Source organism: Maylandia zebra, linkage group LG5, assembly GCF_041146795.1.
Source record: "Maylandia zebra isolate NMK-2024a linkage group LG5, Mzebra_GT3a, whole genome shotgun sequence".
Lineage (NCBI taxonomy): Eukaryota > Metazoa > Chordata > Actinopteri > Cichliformes > Cichlidae > Maylandia > Maylandia zebra.
Window position 1 is genome coordinate 10,171,584 of NC_135171.1, and position 19,365 is coordinate 10,190,948.

At 40.2% G+C, this 19,365-nt stretch overlaps 1 protein-coding gene across 2 annotated transcripts in view; it reads right to left on the reverse strand.

Moving 5' to 3' along the window:
• cntn6 (contactin 6) overlaps positions 1-19,365 on the reverse strand; it is a 137,702-nt gene that overhangs the window by 86,309 nt on the left and 32,028 nt on the right. The window lies entirely within an intron of this gene.

Sequence of the window (19,365 nt, forward strand, 5' to 3'; positions counted from 1 at the left end):
TCCCTCTTTTGTTGCAAGCTGGAGTTACTTGTAACTCAATGTAAATTTGGTGAAAGAGCACAACTGAGCACAAATTCCAAGAGGTTCAAGAGATTAAAGATGATTGGAGGACAGTTTCCTACCTGTGCTAAGGTTTTCGACCACATGAAAGCAGTGGTTCACCAACTTTCGCGTTTGTTTTTTTCTTTTGCGTGTGTGTGTGTGTAATTCACAAGGAGCTAGGTGTTGGTTTTTAAAAGAGTTCAGGTGTTTATTTCAAACTCGGGGTTTGAAATTTGAGATATGGTGTTGCCTTTTTCCAGATTATAACCCCTCAAATGGCTATACCTGTCCCTGGTTGAAACAGCAGTATCCCCTACAGCCTCCTTTACGCTTGCCCTCTCATGCACCCCAGTGGTTTCAATTAATTTGTCTCTCCCCGAGCCTGGGCCTGAGAATATCAACCCAGGAGACAAGTCACCCATTACCGCTAGGTCTCGGGCTCCATTTAGGCTGTACGACTGAGGAAAGAATGCCCTGACACTCTGAGGATAATGAAACAATCCTCTACACCTAGGATGAGAGCTGTACAGTCAGACATCTGTGTTCAAATTAGAGACAGTGGATACATAAAAACTAGGACAAAGAAACTTGATGGGTGTGTACACTATGAGCATGAATTTGTGCAGAAGGTTGCATCAGTGTGTCCTTATACTGGGTGATTGGTCTATATTTGGTTACCGAGCCACCTGGATCCTTCGTCAGACACTAACAAGCTAACTACCTGTCACACAAACAAGGGATATATGTGTGCCGAGCACTGAGAAAGGTGAGTCTCTGCCTTATTAAAAAAAACACTGATGCAAAGAATGACGCAGCAAAGACAAGAGCAGAAGAAAAACTGGCAACGTGTTCATGAAAATTACGCAGTTATGCAGGTTAGACCTTCAGCACAAAGAAGCAGATTCTAGTGTGAACACTGGCTCTGGAAATCTTCTGCAGCTTTAAATGAACTTTTCACAGTTTTAAAGACGAAAAAATTCTATTCTTCAGTTTCTGCTTCCACGTTTACGGTTATTTTCACAAACAGCTACAAAGTCATTCTAAAAACTTCAGTGTTGCAATAAAGAAGCGCAACAAGAACACGGCAATGTGACAAAAAAGAAGGTCATTTTTCATTCTACATCTTTTTTCTTTTACTGGCACCTAAGCAACACACAGAGAATTCTAACTAGTTGTGTTTGCCAAAGAACTTACTGATACTCCAGGAAACACACTGACATTTCCAACTTTAACTTTGGGGGAATACTGAATTGCATTTTAGGCTGACAGTGAGCATGTATTACAAGCTTTCTGGCACAAGTGATGGGGCTTGTAGTTCACCGTTCACTTGCTAAAATGTCACTTTGACACAAGTTCTCTATAAGCACAAACAGTGCTAACATCCTGGTCTCTAACAAGCACAAAATAGCATCACTAATATGCTGATATTAAGCAGGTGTAACAACTGCCATGTTCACCATTGTATTTCATATTTGTTTGCTTCTCGATGCCTGTTTCTCAATAGAAAAATAAGTGTGTTCTATATAGTGTTGTATATAGCCAACAGGGTCAACTTTGGCTCTTTTACGGAGATCAAAGAAGAACGAACAAAGAACAAGTAGGTATAAGAAAAAGTCACAGCTGGTTTTCTAATTGTCACGTTTCAAAATTAACAAGCCACAAACAGTAAGGCTTTTTTCAGTGTTAACAAGTGCTAATTAGAGCCAAACACATGCTACTGCTGGATCTGCTGTGACTGTATTTCTTTTTTCAGGTATTTGTGATTAAACAAAGTATTGGACACATTAATATTTTTACTCGATCAGAAATTTAGGGATCCCAAGACTTTTAAAAATTCACCATGTGAGGAATATGCAAAAATTCATGGCAAATAAATTCAGTCAGTTCCCTTAGAGACCACGAATCAGCAAATCATACCCACCACAGTCACATTTCTTAAAGAGATTGAACAAATCCTTCATTTTGCTTTCCTTCACTTTTGAATATTATTGGTTAAATGCTAAAATGATCCCTTTTACCTGTAAGTAACGTAGAACTAGAGTGTTTCCAATAATTACTTTAAATGACTTTTTAATCATTTTAGATGACTTAGTTCATCACTTGAACTGCACATTTCAAGAAAAGCACACATCTTATTTGTACTATTTGGCCATTTTATCATTTTCAGATATTGAAGGTTGGTACTAGAATTATATCAGTTACACGGTCTTCCTGCTACTGATTAAATTTAATTTGAATGGGTAAGTGAGCTTTGAAAACGTCGTCAAGGCTCTAGATGATTAAAGATCAAAGGTTACCTGAGTGATATAAAATAAAACTACATTTAAAAATTAATAGTGAAAATATCAGCAACAGATCATGGGCAATCATGGCTCAGGAGTTGGCGGTTCATCTTGTAATCGGAAGGTTGCCGGTTCAAGCCCCGGCTCCGACAGTCCTTGGGCAAGACACTTCACCCGTTGCCTACTGGTGGTGGTCAGAGGGCCCGGTGGCGCCAGTGTCCAGCAGCCTCTGTCAGTGCGCCCCAGGGCGGCTGTGGCTACAATGTATCTGCCATCGTGTGTGTGAATGGGTGGATGACTGAATGTAATGTAAAGCGCTTTGGGATCCTTACGGACTAAGTAAAGTGCTATACAAATACAGGCTGTTTACAAGACAAAAGAGACACGTTCGATCTTTAAATCATTGCATTTTTAACTGGTGAATCATTCTGATTCATGGGCTTGACTCTAAACCACAAAATTACATGTTTAAGTAGACGTGGTTTTGAGCTCAGCTGGAAAATTATCAGGTCAAAATGTCATCCTATCTAGCAGTTTTTAAGAATAGAACATTTCATTTGTTCATCCGAGTCTTACCTGTAAATCAAAAATAATTTAGATTTATTGTGCGAGTTCCATATGTGACGCATTTATGAAAAAAACAAAACATAAATGCAATGACCTCATGAAGCTAGTGGACAACATCAGTATATTTCAGAGAACAACTATATGTACATAATTTTGTGCGAAAGTGACAAGTCGCCTGACAGATTAATTGAGTAACACACCGACTGAAGCCTTAACCTGACTCAATTTCCTGGTGCCAAGCCTACTAACACTGCCATTTCTGTAGGCAGAGAGGGTGAGTAAATTCACATTTATTTACGCCAGCATGTCAAGTCAAGTCAAGTCAAGTTTATTTATAAAGCACATTTAAAAACAACCGAGGCTGACCAAAGTGCTGTACAATAAAATACAAATATAAAATACAGTAAAACACAAGTACATAAAACACCTCACTGATAAAACAATAAATTAAAACAATAAGTTAAACCTTGCTAAAAGCCAATGAGAAGAGGTGAGTTTTAAGAGCAGTTTTAAAAGTTCCAAGGCTTGTGGAGAATCTGATGTGAGGAGGTAAACTGTTCCACAGTCTGGGTGCAGCCACAGCAAAAGCCCTCTCTCCCCTAGTCTTTAGTCTGTACCTGGGAACATCTAAAAGCATCAGGTCTGCTGACCTCAAAGATCTCCTCCTCAAAGATCTCCTGGGGCGGTAAATGCTAAGAAGCTCTGCCAGGTAAGGAGGTGCAGTACCGTTAAGAACCTTAAAAACCAACAGTAAATTTTTAAAATCAATCCTAAAAGCAACTGGGAGCCAGTGGAGAGAGCAGAGGACCGGAGTGATGTGGTCTCTCTTTTTGGAGCCGGTCAGCATGCGAGCAGCAGCGTTCTGCACCAGTTGAAGGCGATGCAGGCAGGAACGATCTAAACCAGCATAAAGGGAGTTACAGTAGTCCAGCCGTGAAGTAATAAAAGCATGGACCACCCTTTCTAGATCGTTCCTGGACAGGTAGGACTTGACTTTAGCTAAAATCCGTAGATGATAAAAAGATCCCTTGACTACGGAGCTGATTTGTTTATCAAATTTAAAAGCACTGTCAAAAGTAACACCGAGGCTCTTAATGGAGGAAGTACATTCGGAAGTTAGGGGTCCCATAAAATCAAAGGAAAGGTCGGGGTCTTTAGGAAGCCCAAACACAATGACTTCAGTTTTACTTTCATTTAGATGTAGAAAGTTAAGAGCCATCCAAGTCTTAATGTCAGACAAACAGGAGAATAACGGCTGCAGCATGGACATACAATGTCCCAGTGGGCCTCAAAGATCTACAAGAGCACTGGTTCTTGACCAAGCATGAGCTCTCTGGCAAAACAAGGTCACTCTCCTTGAAAAATCTCCTGTGGCTGTTGAAAAAAAGAAAAAAGGAAGAAATGGTGAAAGAAGAAAAGCAGTTATCTGAGCCTCACATGAGAGCATACGGTGATGTTACGCTGTGATTGTCATCCGGCCATAATAAGAGCAAAGGTCGCTGAATTCATGCAAGACATTTCATCATCCATTATACATGAGGCTATGGCTAAATAACAGTGCAGCTCCTGGGTCTCTGGGCTATTGTGAATGGATATTACAAGGCAATGTTTTTTGTGTGTAAGAGCCACTTTCCAGTGTTATTCCCTTGAACTCTGCTAAATGACTGTGTCCTAATCCATAAAAAAGTGGTAAAATGTACTGGCAAAAAAGGATTTGTAGAGCCTTTGTTAATTCAAACTGCTGTCTTTATTAACATAAACACCCCCAAAAAGTATACAAAATTACTTAACAGGCTTTAATGTAATCCCTGTCATTGTAATCCATGTCTATCATTATCAGCTGGTTGCGAGCCAATTTCTGTGTCTGTTCTGCCTTTTTTTTCCTTTAAACCAATCAGCAAACTGATTACAGGCAGTACAACAGGACCAGTGACTGAAAGATATGTCAAGGAAGCAAGAGTGCACATTCATTGGCTCAGCTAATTTAAACATATAATGTTGAAAGTAAAATATTATTTCTAAGAGAGAAAATTTGAATCTTCATTTTAAAAATTGGGACAGCATTTTACTAGTAGTGTTGAAAAACACCGTAGGACTACCTCTGCTCTTTAAAATCAGTTTAGTTTTGAAATGCAGGTAGACTTCACATCTTCAACTAAAGTGTCAAAAGAAACTAAAATTTACTTTGAGTTGAGCATATAAATGAGCTGATCTCTACAAACACTCAATTTTTTAACAGCATCATTTATCCCAGCAGAGAGTTTGAAAGAATTAATCTCATTTTAACGGGACATCGTATACATTGGAAAGACAAGAAATATTAAAAATAGTTGTTGAGAGACCAACATTGTTATAAGAGCATGAGACTAAATTAAAAGGATTGGGAATTTCACAGCAGTAAAGGAACTTAAAATCCAAGAGCTAACCACATGGGTAATGGCAGATAGAGTCAGATAATGGGACAAGTTACCAAGAATTGAACCATGATCAGAAAGAAGAATGTCTTTGGAACAAATAAAATCAGGTAAAAACTCTGTCCAATGTGTGTCCTTTGTAATGTGAGGGGGAGGACACATGAAATGAATGAAAAGAATCCACGATACTGAAAGACCTCTGTCAAAGATGATATCGTCAACATGAGTGTGTCACCAAGTATTCCAGTCTGGATAGCTTCAAGGTGAAGGATAAGAAGTCACTCCTTAAAAGTAAAGAAAAACTATTTGGGCCATTTTCTGTCGATATTTTTAAATCTGGTCTGGAAAACCACTTTTTCAGTCTGGCTTTTAACCCGGTATAGAAATGTTGATTTTATTTGGATTTTATTGTCTTTTGATGTTGGTGTTCAATATTGTTTACTGTTATTGCATTTTTATTTTTAGTATTTATATTAATATTTGTTCTTACTTTATGTTCAGCACTTTGGTCAGTGCTAGCTGTTTTTAAAGTGCTTTATAAATAAAGTTGGCTTGGCCGTGTGGACAACGCACTGCAGCAGGGTAAAAGGGATCCTCACTCTCGACTTTAACTGATGAAAACTGAAAGACACAGCAGTAAGACCTCCTCTTTGACCAGACACTCAAGGGTGGCATATGATAGAGCAACCACCTCGGGAAAGTTTGATAAGGGATGAATAATTCGAGTCACACTGTCAGGTTTCTGTAATTAATAAGAAATCCTTCAACTTCTAGAACTAGAAAAACCAACACGGTAGGAAGATAAAATGTTGACACTGAGGTTTTGAAATGTGGAGTTATAAACCACTGGGTCATGTCACAGTGGGTACGTTTTACTGTCTTCATTCTCTTTCTGTCTCGTTTAAACAGCATGTCTCGTGCTTGTGTCATTTGACAGGTTAATATTAGGTTCTACAGTAAATACTTTGCATACTGCAAATATACTATAGATATTATATCTTTCCACGCACATCAGACCGTGTTTGCTCCATGAAAGATGATCTTCTGGTGGGTTGTTCCACTGGTGTCAGGAATCAGTATAGACTTTTTCAGAAGAGAAGGCGGATAGTTTTGGTGCTGTGATTTCCTCAGAATTTGAGAAAAGCCCATGACTGAAAACCATCATTTAAGACAAGTTTTTCTCAAAGTCTTGAAGATCAGAGCCATGACAGCTGTGACTGGTGAACCTTTCACTCTGGTGACCTCCATGTATTCTTCACGTTGCTGCTCCATTACACAAGCTCAGCACTTAATTGCAGTGGCACAGTCTGGCACATGCAGCGAAACTGTGTTGCTGCAGTCAGCAGTCCACAAGGCTCATTTTCACGTCTCCATCAGTGCTTTACCACCAAAAAGAGAGAGGCTTCCTGTGGAGATACCTTTTACATTATCTTGTCATTATAATTGATGGGAAAATTGCTACTGGTGATCATTAACAACTTAGGCCACTTCTGACTGCAAGTGGCACTTTGTTGAGAGGTTTCAACTCGTTTATCATCCACTGAGCCTCTCGTTTTGGGCTAATCTTCTTACCTCAATTAATGATAATGAATTCAGGATTTTCTACAAATGTGTCATTAGTTTTGATATCAGTTAATGGTGCAAAAATAATAACAGCCAGACAAGCAGTCATAACAAAGAGAAGAAAAAAGAAATACAGTGTAATCATCCTTTTTAAAACAATAAACTAGCTATTTAACTTTTAAATAGGCAGTGTTCTGAAAAAGCAATACCAAAAAAAAATGTCACAGCTTTTCCTGACAATTTCAAGTGCATCACCCCACATTCTTCACTGAATGGAAGTACAGGCCCTTAATGACATTATAAACCCTGGCTCACCTTGGATGACAATATTTTTGAATATTTGTGCTTTTATTAACAACTGCATGGCTACATTTTTTCGAAAAACTGAGATTTAAAAAGAAGAAGTGAAATTTAATTGCAATCCTGTGGGAAAGCAGAAAATGCAGCCTCTGGCATGAAAATTAAATATGCTATAATCCTGCCAACCACGAGGACCTCTCCTATTCTGTCCTTAAATAGTGAGGTGCAGAAGTCAGTTCAATCAGTATCAATCAATAGACCATAAAATGTGTCAAAACCCAGGAGTGAAGTTAAATTAAGTTAAAGCATAGCTTATTTTCCAAGAATAAATAGACTATTATTATGGTTGGTGCTTATATTACATGTGATCAGAGTTTCTAATAATGGGGTCAGCATATGTGCAAGCAATCCCTGAGAGCTAGAAGCTCCGGCTTCAGGTTGTTCAAATATTAGTCTTCAGGAGATCATCTGAGGAGCTTGGAAAGAAAGTAACTGAGTTTCTTCAAGTTTCTTGAAGACGTTTCAACTCTCATCCAAGAAGCTTCTTCAGTTCTAAAACCAAATGGTTCAGAGTCCCAGGTATTTAAGTATTTTAGTGGGAGTTGTTCCTTAAGAGGGCTGCTGACCTGCTATTGATCATGTGCCTCATCACTGAGCCAAGGTGTGAAAAAAGGTGTGGGTCATTGTCAGCAGTGGTTTTGGGTGAAACCATTGGGAGACCTTGCTACACCCTATCATGTGATCTACTGATATCATTTGATGCAAGATGTGAGTGGGGGTTGAGATGCAAACCTGCATTGCAGGTGGCAGACAGTTGGTGTTGTAAGCCATCCCCTCTGTTCAAAGATGTTTGTTCACAGTGAACATAGACGGGCTCTTTCACTCCTCTTTCAAACCATCTGTCTTCTCAGTCCAAAATATGAGAGTGACTTTTATCCCTCAGATGCAGATGGACAGATGGAGTCTTGTCCTGTCGTGGTGGCTCTTCCAGGTTGTGCCATGCATTTATGGAGTGGCTGTTTGGTTTCTCCATCTGAGCACTCCTCGCTGCACTGCACAGCATACACTATGTTGTTTATCTTGTGTTTGGGAGTTTTGTCCTTGGGATGAACCAGTTTTTTTCTGAGAGTGTGGCTGGGTCTCAAGTGAACTGGGATGTCATGTTTGGAGAAAACTCTCGTGAGTTTCTCTAATAAACCTGCTACACAAGGGATGACACTGTTGTCCCGTTTGTCACTCTGTTTCTCCAAGTTGGTGTCTGACCTTGTTTACTGTGCATCTTGATTTTATGAAACCCTAGTTGGAATAACCACATGTTTTAAGCGCTTTCTTTACATGTGTGTGTTCCTTTCCTTTCCTTTCTGGCTTATAGGGAACATTTTCCACTCGGTGTTGCAGGGTCCTGATTACTCCAAGTTTGTGTTCCAGAGGTGGTGGTAGTCAAAGAGTATGTACTGGTCAGCATGTGTGGATTTCTCCTCAATGTGCACAACACAGTCCAGAAACTGCAAACTATTATCCGTTGTATCTTCCCTGGTAAACTTTATGTTTCTAACCACTGAGTTGAAGAGGTGAAGGCTTCCACTTCTTGGGCTTTGATTTTGACCCAGGTTTCATCTGTGTATCTGTACCAGTGGCTAGTTGCTGTTCCTTCAAAAGACCCCAGAGTTTTACTTTCAGGAGGTTAGTAATCTATCCAGTATTTAGATAGTTTGACCCAAAGTGACAAACTAAGTGAACTAAAAAGGCTCTAAGGTCTTCTTTTCAATACCTCTGCTGTAGGGCTTCAGCGGGGCTGCTGTCTGCAACTGGAGCGGGGAAGACGGAGTCATTGAGATTAGATGCCATGCAGAATTAGCAGGCAGACAAGGCAACAATGAAAGCAGCATAGGTCATGCAAGTGAGAGGCAAAAAAAGTATTATTTCAATGAGGAGTGAGAAACTGACTTTTTTTTCACAAATGTGAACAACAAGTGTGTTTGATCTATGGCGCGAACCTTGCTCTTGGGAAAAAAATGCAATGTGGAGTTGCATTTCACCACAGTAACTTTTCCCAGGACTTTCCTGCGGGAAGCAACCTCTGCAAAGAAAAGGTAAAAGAGCTGAAAACTATCCTTCAAAAACAACAATCACTTAACAGATGAAGAAGGCTAGCGCATCAACCGAGGCATCATTTAAAGTGGCGCACATCCTGCAAGCACAAAAAACTCTTCACTGATGGTGGGATCATTAAAAAAGCAATGACTGCTGTGGCAGAATCATTGTTCCGGGAGCATAAAGATTCTTTCTGCCATAGTTAATGTCCAGCTTGTCTCAAACACTGTAGCACGAAAGGTTTGCGCACTGTCAGCGGATGCAGACAGACAGCTGGATTTGGACCTGAACAGATGTTCCTGGTATTCACTTCAGTGTGATGAGATTGTGGACTACAGTGATACAGCACAGCTAGCTGTTTTCACATGCATGGTGTTCGATGAATTTTCTACAAAAGAGGAGTTTTTGACATTACTGCCACTGAAAACCGCCACCAAGGGAGTTGACATTTACAATGCAGTGGAGTGGTACTTGTTGGGAAAAAAAGATTCCCATTGAAAAACTGGTTTCTGTTAAAGCTGATGGAGCACCAGCCATGACAGGACATCACTCGGGATTATTTGCACATTGCAAAGTCGACCCAGACTTTCCTAAATTTTTGAACTATCACTGCATCATCTATCAGCAGGCTATTTGTGCAAAAGTCATGGGGTTTGATCATGTTGTGACACCTGCTGTTAAAATCATTAACTCCATTCATGCAAAGGCCAAGCAACACTGGGGCTTCAGGCTTTTCCCAGAGGAATATTCTGCAGAATATGGAGATTTCCTTGGGTGGCTGAGCAGAGGTAAGATACTGGAATGCTTTTTTTCCTTGCTGCGTGAGATCATGGAAATGAGAGGAGAGGATACCACAATACTAAGTGATGCTGAGTGGCTCTTGGATCTGGCTTTCCTAGTGGATGTGATTGAAAAAAATTAACCAGCAGTTGCAGGGTAGAGACAAAACAGTGTGTGAAAGGAACAGTGTTCTGAAGGCGTTCACAGCTAAGCTCTCATTTTATATCCAGCAGACACAAAATAAAAGACTTTCAGCGCTGCACCTAAGTTGCAAAGATGCTACAGTCCCATTCAGGGGCAGAAAAGGTGTTTAACGGACACAGGGCCTGTGACCTGCTGTCCAAGCTGGGACAGAAGTTGTCAGACTGATTCTGTGACTTTGAGAAACCGGAGCCCTCTGTGACAGCATTGTTAACCCCTTCCTAGATGTTGACATCAGTGAGTTGTCAGGACAGATGGCTGAGCTTTGCAGTGTTGATCCTGTGGAGACGGAGATGGAGATAATAAATCTCCAAAATGATGTCCAGCTTAAATCTGAGCAACATTCCCAACATTTCTGGAGACCCAGACAACTATACAATTCTTCATCAGGCTGGTCTAAAAGTAGCGGCTTTGTTTGGGTCGACATATCTGTGTGAATCTGCCTTTTTTGACATGAATGTTATAAATTAAAGCACAGAAACAGACTGACAGATGAACATTTAAATGACTCCATCAGAGTGAACCTCAGTGGCTGCATACAGCTCTCTGGTTGAATCTATGCAGTGCCAGTCTTCTCACTGACAGAAACTGTGCAACTCATGCACGCTATAAAAAGACGGTGAATTTATGAGCTCAGAAATGTGCACCTTTTGTTCTTTATTTCTTTGACAAACTGTGAATTTAGAGAAGTTCAAGTCCTTCAGATATGCTGGATCACATGCTGTTGAATTAGTTTGGATTATCTGACTTTTACACATTTTTTGAGGTGTTCTTCAGGAGTACAGCATATCTATGCTATTTAATTTATTTAAATCCAGGTTGAAGACTCACCTGTTCTCAGCTGCATTTGAATAAAGCACCAAATCCACACTTTAAGCTTAAATTTCAAAACTTACATTTAACTACTGATTTTATCTACTGTTCTGATTTTATCTGTTTTGATTTTATATACTGTTGTTTGTTTGTTTGTTTGTTTGTTAATTAGTTAGTTAGTTTATTTGCTTGTTTTAATCAATTTTAAATCATGCTTTTTATTTGTTCTTGTTTCTAATGTCTCTGTAAAGCACTTTGAATCACCTTGTTGTTGAATTGTGCTATACAAATAAACTTGCCAAACTTGCCTTAATTTCTTTGTGCATGATCTCTATATGTTCATGATCATTTCCACCATTTTGAAGTACAACATATACAACGGTCAGATACTTGTGAATGAAACTTCTTATACACTATATGCGCTCTTGAAAATGGCTATACAAGTAATATTTTGTTAAGCATGAGTAGGTCTGATACTTTGCTGTGTAAAAGTAGCTCACAGAAGAAAAAAGGTCGGTGACCCCTGCTCTAAACGAGGCTAAAAAGTGATTTCATCCACATGATTTAACGATGCTCAGGCAAGTTCAATACCATGATTTTGAATCCTTCTCCTCTACAGACCTGTTTGACTGTGAGTCCACTTGGACTCAACCTTACTGAGTGGGGTGGGTGTGGGGATTCAGACTCTTTTGGCTGGCACAGTGAAACATGTGAGTTCCAGGGTTTCGGTGCTGTCTTCTGCTTTTACAGCCAGTGCAACACACAGGGCGATGTCAGGTCACGCAGGCCACACACTTCTCCGAGGCATTGAGTGGCTTCAAAGCAACACTGAATGAGCAGCTGAACATCACCCAGCCAAGTCCCCCTCTGTGTCAAAGTGGAAGTAAATAAAATATGCAGTCTGGATTTCTATTTCCCCCTAGCAACAGGAGTATTAATCTTGTTTGTTGATGTATAAACTACAGTTGTTTCAGATAACAGCTGTGTTGGGTTTGTTTTGGTGGGAGGCTTCTACAATCCTCTGAGGTCTAAGTATGTAAGAAAAAATCCTAGACTATGTAGCAGAAAGTAAAAGTATCCGCCCCCCTGTTTCAAGTTTTATTGTTTCATTGCACCTAAAGAGACACTGGGGGTATAAAACTGAAGTATGGACCAGATTTAAAGAATTTCCATAACTTTTGACATAAAAGGCATATCACATCCCAAACACCCAGCATTCTAACACATGCACTCATGTCTTTTGATAGACACAGTTATGATGGTGCCCCACAAACATTACATGCTCCTGTTAAAAGCTATGGCTAAATTAGCTTAACCAAGATGACATTAACCTATGTGAGCTTTGTGTGGAGGGAGCTGCACTGACTGCAGTCACCAAAGAAGACAAACACGTTGACTTTTTCACTTTGAATTCTGTGTACTGATCCAGATGTCTGTGTCTGAGCTGGTAGATACGTTTGATGCATTTCCTAGTTGAGTTTGACAACATTTGTGTACAACCTTTTGGTCAATGGACTTTTACAAAAAATATACAGTGCATGTACAATTGCTACCACCACTATCTAGCACCTACTGCATCTATGGTACCTGTAGTAACTACAGCAATAGAGAAAAACAAGTACTTTGAAATTTTTCACAACAACCATTAACATAACAGAGAACGTTATTCCACCTGAAATTAATAAAGGCAATTATATGATTATTGTTGAATTTCTTTCTGTGCTGCAGAAGCGGAACCAGTGTTGTAATCATTCCAGTAAGAGGAAATATTATTATATTTATTATAATTATTATAATTATTACTATTGTTACCCACTTTTAGAATATTGTTTGATAAATGATTTAGTGTTTCAAAATAACCTCTGTTTTTTTCTATGGTAAGAAAATTATATTTAGAATATTATCTAACCCAGCCAAACTCAAGCCTGTCGTCATGACTCTGGCGAAGTTGTTTCTTCTGTGAGCCAATCAGCCTCTTTTATGTGTAATTATCTTCTATCTAACTCTGTAGCTCCACCTCAGCCTGGTCTCTCAGAGCCCTCCATATTCATCTTCACCACCACTAGTGTCTGAACTCGCGGGCATCCTGTCAAAATTCATAGTATTGCTGGGTTCACCATCTGGCTTTTCTGTGCGGAGTTTGCATGTTCTGCCCATGTTTGCGTGGGTTGTCTCCAGGTACTCTCGCTTTCCCCACAGTCCAGATACATGCAAGTTGGTGTGAATGGCTATCTGTCTCTGTGTGTCAGTCCTGCGACAGACTGGTGACCTGTCCAGGATGTACCCTGCCTCTTGCCCTATGACAACTGGGATAAGCGGAAGAGTATGGATGGACGGATGGGACTCTATTCTGCTATGATGGATCAACAAAGTCAAATAGCTTATTAATTGAGTTCTATAGCTTCTATAGCTGAAGTTCAAGTCTTCCAATTGATGTCTCCTTAGTGAGGAAAAGCAGAAAACTCTGCTCTTTGAAGAAGCTCTCAAAAACCTCATACTTGTCACAATTAGATAGTTACACGAACACACTTGCATGTTCCTAGTCACCTGATTGCCAATTAGCTGGTGAATGATCAAGTAACTGTGAAGCATGAAGGAAGTAGCTGATACCAATGCAACCTGAGTTTTCTATTTAACACTGTGCTCCATTTAACCCTGAATATTCGCTATTGAGATTGGCAAAGATATCCAAAGTAGTACGAATTGTGCACAAAATAACTCAAAAATCATTTGAAAAACATTCCAAAAAGGTAATTTAAAGTGCACTACAAACTTCTTCAAAATACCACAAAGGCTATTTTGCATTTCAGAGGCAAATGTTCTGAGAGGCAGAGGGCTTCTGAGCTCACAAGCCAAAGCTTGAGCGCATGCAGGGTTTCCAACAACACAGCAGGAACTCCAGCTGTGGGAACAAAAATGAACCTTGCAAGCGGACAGACAGACTTCAGCAGACATAACCTGAACCAGAGCAAAGTCAATTGTAGAGAGCAGTTAAATCTATTTTGAGGAGATGAGTTTTAGTACATGTGATTGTAAGCTAGTTTCCTCTGAAAGCAACACCTCTCACTGCTTGGAGTCATGGGCCGACCCTGCAAGTCTTCTCACAGAGGGATAAAGTTTGCTTTCCAACTTTGTCTTATTTTCTTTATTTTACAGCAGATCATTTATAAGAGAATAATCACATGGGGCAAACTGCTTATATCATAGACTGACTTCCTTGGTAGTTTTTTAATCCATAATTCAAAGAAAATTTAAAAGTAGGATGCCCAAAATATTTTCCACTGCACACTTGTTGGTAGTACGCATGAAAAAACATCAAACATCATTATTAGTCCAGTAGGATTCCTTCTGCCTGAAGACTTTTTTTGGTCACTGGCTGCAAAGTAGTTGGCCTGATTCTGTCTGTATTCTTAATGAACCTCCTAGCAGATCACCTGGAGCATGGCATGTGAGATTTAGTGCCATGTAAAGTCAAATAGCATTGTTCTCATGCGGGCAAATAAATCAAATGGAACAAAAAATACCCAGACTTCAGACATGTAATGTGCAAACACTGTAAACCCCCTGCTGTGAGTGATTTGTTGTCAAGATTACAAATCATCACAGTTTCTCCTTACAAGAGCAGCTAAGAGAGTGAGGCATATGAGCAGAAACCTCTGCATCACTCCAGCATAAGCCAGGATATCACTGACAATGAGCGCACAAGTCTGTTTAAGTTTCATCATGACTCTGTCAAATCTTAGCGGCAGCTCATAAGTATCCATTGGATACTTGTTTGGCGGTGCACCATCAAGTAGATACAAAAATAATTCAATTGGCCAATCACGTAGCAGCGGTATGATCCATAAAATCGGGAGCTTCAGTTTATTTTCTTGTCAATATCTAAATGGTGACTTTCTCAGTGGCATAACTGACGAGACAGGCTGGTCTGTGTATTTCAGGAAATGCATATGTCCTGGGATTTTCAGTTTCCTCAGAATTGTGAAAAAACAAGCAATTCATCAGTGTGTGCGTCAGTTCTAGGGAACAGATTTTGCTGATGAGAAAGGTCAAGGGAGAGAAGCCAGATGATTCCAGCATGATGGTTCACCATGTCACAAAGCAAAAGTTTTCTCAAACTGATTTCGTGAACATGACAATGAGTTCAGTGGCCTCCGTAGTCACCACATGCTAATCCATCTGAACACCTCCGACTGTGCAGCTGACAAATCTGCAGAAATGTTGTGATACAAACCCTTTAGAATGAACCACAGTGTCACAGTAATGTTTTTAACATCATGTTGAATCCATGGCTCCTGGGTCTATATGGGATTGGGGGTATTTTAAGTCCCACATTCATTAGCATCAGCACCTGCAAAGATGCTTTACGTTTCTTAAGAACTTTTATCCATCCACACATGTGGCATTCTCTGCACCAGTGTTCACAAAGTTCTTACCCCGGTCACCACCTGCACCACCTGAAAGGACCTTGCTTGTAGTGCTGAAGTCCTTGAGTAGGAGCTGAGGGCTCTGAGAAGGTTAGATACTCTGTTTGCCAAAGAAGAGTAAACAATAGCCAGCACCCGTTCCACAACATGAAGGCACAAGGAAGCACCCTCCTCATATGAGCTGCAAGTACAATCATCCTTGCTCTTCACCTGTCACCGTGAGGCCGTGAAGATGAACCTGACTATGTCTAGCCAGTGTCTTTCAGACTTTTCAAACAAAGTTTTGGCAGCGGTCAAGGCCTGCGTCTTTACCTGCAATTCAGTGCTGGAACTCAGTGGCTCCTCCTGCAGGTGCTGGACCCACAGGACGATGGTAAATCGACCGGTTCTTTTATAGTACTTTTCTACTCTAACTGAACACTCAAAGCACTTTTTACACATCTTGCCTCATTCACCCATTCACACCCATTCATACAAACACTTTTTCTGTTCTTTCCTATGTAAGTGCTTTCTATCAAACATTCACAAACATTCATACTTCGATGGATGCAGAGACTTGAGGTTAGTATCTTGCCCAAGGATATTTAGCATGCACACTGGAGTGGACGGGGATCGATTAGTAGGTGCCCTGCTCTACCTCCATGGATGATGGCTCTATGTGGCTCATACAGGATGGGTGAAAGTACCTGATGGCCAGTGTTTTCCTTTATATGATTAACACAGTTCATTCATCATATTTAGACAGCTCTGGCTCATGATATAGTCACCTGCATATTAAATGTATTGCTAGCAAAGTAGATTTTTAATTTCAGAGGTTCTGATAATGACTTAATTTGCTTATATCTCACAAGACCTATAATTCAGTAGATAATTACTCTCTGAGATGGCAGAAGTAAAATTTCACAGAGCAATTTGACCCTTTGGTGTGCAAATCCAAACAAACAGCAAACAAACAAGCACTAATGGATACCTTACCATCTCGGTAAAGTAGTATGATGCACTATTTCCAATGGCAAAAGTAGACTCTATACCAAACAGGAAAACCAAAACCTTTTTCCTTCCCTTTGTTCAATATTAGAGTAAATTAAAATAGGATTGCTTATGTTTATTTCCTAGTACACAGGCAGCTGGATCCTTTCTGTCAGTAACACTGGAGTAGGAGGTAATCACTGAAATCTTGGTGACAAAGTTACAAAGACGCTGACAGGAGCGAGGCCAGTGGAAATGGTGAAGCCAAAGGCAACAGTACCATCATGACTGTCCAATGCAAACAATCGTAATAGTTTATAGACTGGCCACTTATTTTTAACCCACTTTATTTCCCTCTGCAGTATGAGATTAATAGCCACAGTTTGAGAACAATGACTCTTCACTTTTGGTTTTTGCCTCCAAATGTTAGCTTGGTAATCTCCCGTTGTTTCGAGGTCTCAGCAAATACCTCAGTGAACACAATAACTAACTAAAAGTGAGGGGGGACCAAAACAGGATCCAAGCTGTGATAAACTGTAATTTCAATTAAATGTGCAAAACTTTTCTTTCCCCCTCCCTCCTCACAAAAACACCTCCCTGGCAATTTGGTGCTCAATCCTGACAGGAGCAGATCACAAGCGCTCTGCCAACCCCCCGCTCATGCGCTTTAATACAAGCTGTCCTGATCGATCATAGTAGCCAATTAAATGCTGCGCTTCATCTCCGCGTGAGGACAAACATTTAGCATTTGATAATAGGGAGCAGCAGCAAGCGGAGGAGTGACTGGGGGGATAGCTTGTTAAAAGTCTCTCCAGGACATGACCACACCTGGCTGCTGCTGCTACTGCTGCTGCTTGAAACATTTAAACAGGCTGAAATTAGTATGCAAAGCCTTTGTCCACCGAACATGGTGTTTGCAGCCTGTGACAAACAGCAATGAACTGAGCGGGGTCTTATCAACCGCACAGAAACTAGGAATGATCGCAACACTCTGCTGTGATGGAAAGTGAAGCGAAACTACTGCAAAAGGGAGAGAGGCTTAGAGCTGCTAGGCATTGTTTTGTGCGCGTGCTGTTCGTGTCCTCACACATTTACTGTTCTCGGATTATTCTCAAAATGAATGTAAAGCATCCACCCTAGTTATATAGCAAGCAATATTCTAATTTAACATATTTAAGACTGCAGCTACAGAAATTAGACAGGAGATGCTGCCTCTGTGCTACACACAATCTCGGTTGCTCACTTTAGGAAGAGGCTGTAATCTTAGAGAGCATGACATATACAATACATACCTCTGATGCATACCTTCAATAAAAGACAATTGAAATGACAATAAGATTTACTTCATTCCTTCTAATAGGTACAGAGATTGATGTAAGTCTCAAAGAGAGAAGCAATCTTTTGAAATCCAATTATGTAAAGCTGGCAGGTTTCCCTTTCACAGTCTAAGATCAATTGCACGGCAGAGAAAACGAGATATGATCCACAATATGAAGACAGTGAACAGGTTGAAGGAGTCTGTTGTATACAGCCAAGCAGAGCAGCAACAAGGAATAGATCAAGCGGTTATCAAATGAGTGCAAAAATACAGTATTGAATGATGCTAATATATCTTTGGAGTGTAAACAGCAGGTGTAATATGGTACCTACCTATTGTTAGCCTGTAAGCTAAAACGGTACAGTCAGTGACCTTGCAGTTGTCAAAGAAGAAAGAAAACGTTTGGAAGAAGAAAACACTTAAACCTGTCATTTCCTGCTTGTCTAAAACAGAGCAGCAAAGAGTCTTTCCCCCCCCCCCATTCTTTTTGACACTCCACACAGGTTTTTTATTAAAGCACATGCAACTGTAGCAGTCACTGTTTTCTCTCGCCTGTCAAAGCCTGTTGAACAATTTGAGGTTTCACACCAAGCCCAATTAGTTTGGTGGCAGGACTTAGTGGAATGGAACAGCCGTGATGCAGAACAAGAACCAAAGTATTTTCTGGTTAAAAAGGAAAGTCAATCAAATGCATGTCGCATGGTGTCAGGAAAGAAGTGAAAAAAGGTTGATTCACACTGCTGCCTCACAACAGTGTTACTCCCAGCACTTTATTGCTAAATGCTCTCTCTCTTTGTAGCACACCAGCGATGCTGAGAGGTAATATGACAATAAAAACATGTTTGTTATTTAATATGAAGCGAGCACAGTGACATCAGCGCACAGTGACATTAGCGCTGTTTCTGTTTGTAACCAGGGTTACCGATACTGCTACCATATTACAATTTTTTGTTGACGTCAGCAGGCATGTAAATGCATAAATGATTGCTGGTGTGTCGTTATAACAAATAATAGAATAATGTCAAAACAGAAGCAGGGATTCCACCAGGAAAGTTGTTAGCCCTGGAAGCCAGGCACTCAAATACTGTGGTGCTACCACCCTGCTGTAACACTAATTGTGAGGCATAGATATGTGTTGGCCCAAGTGCATCTCTGCACACATAGTGGGTGACAGGGAAGAAAGAGAGATAGCAGTGTATTCTGACAGCTAAGAGCAGTGAAGGAGCACAGAATCATAGTTAATGTCATTCACATATGGTGAAACAAATGATCCAGCCTACAACCATCCATGATCATGGGACCAAGGCTGAACAAGTAAAACAGCTTTAAATCATAATTTCTACCTGGTTCTTTATCCCCCCCCCCCCCCCCCCCCTTTTTTTTTTCTTTTGCTGTTATATATAAAACAGCTACATGCAGCAGTTGTCTAATATGACAAAGTTTTAACTTTTGTATTAAAAAAAAAAAACTGTGATTCAGCAGTAATGCATCTTTGGCCATGAGTCTGCTGGTTTTTTAATATACTACAAGAAACCATGTGGGTGCACTGCATTCTCAAGAAGATCAAAATCAAGAGCAGATAATTACAAAGAAAA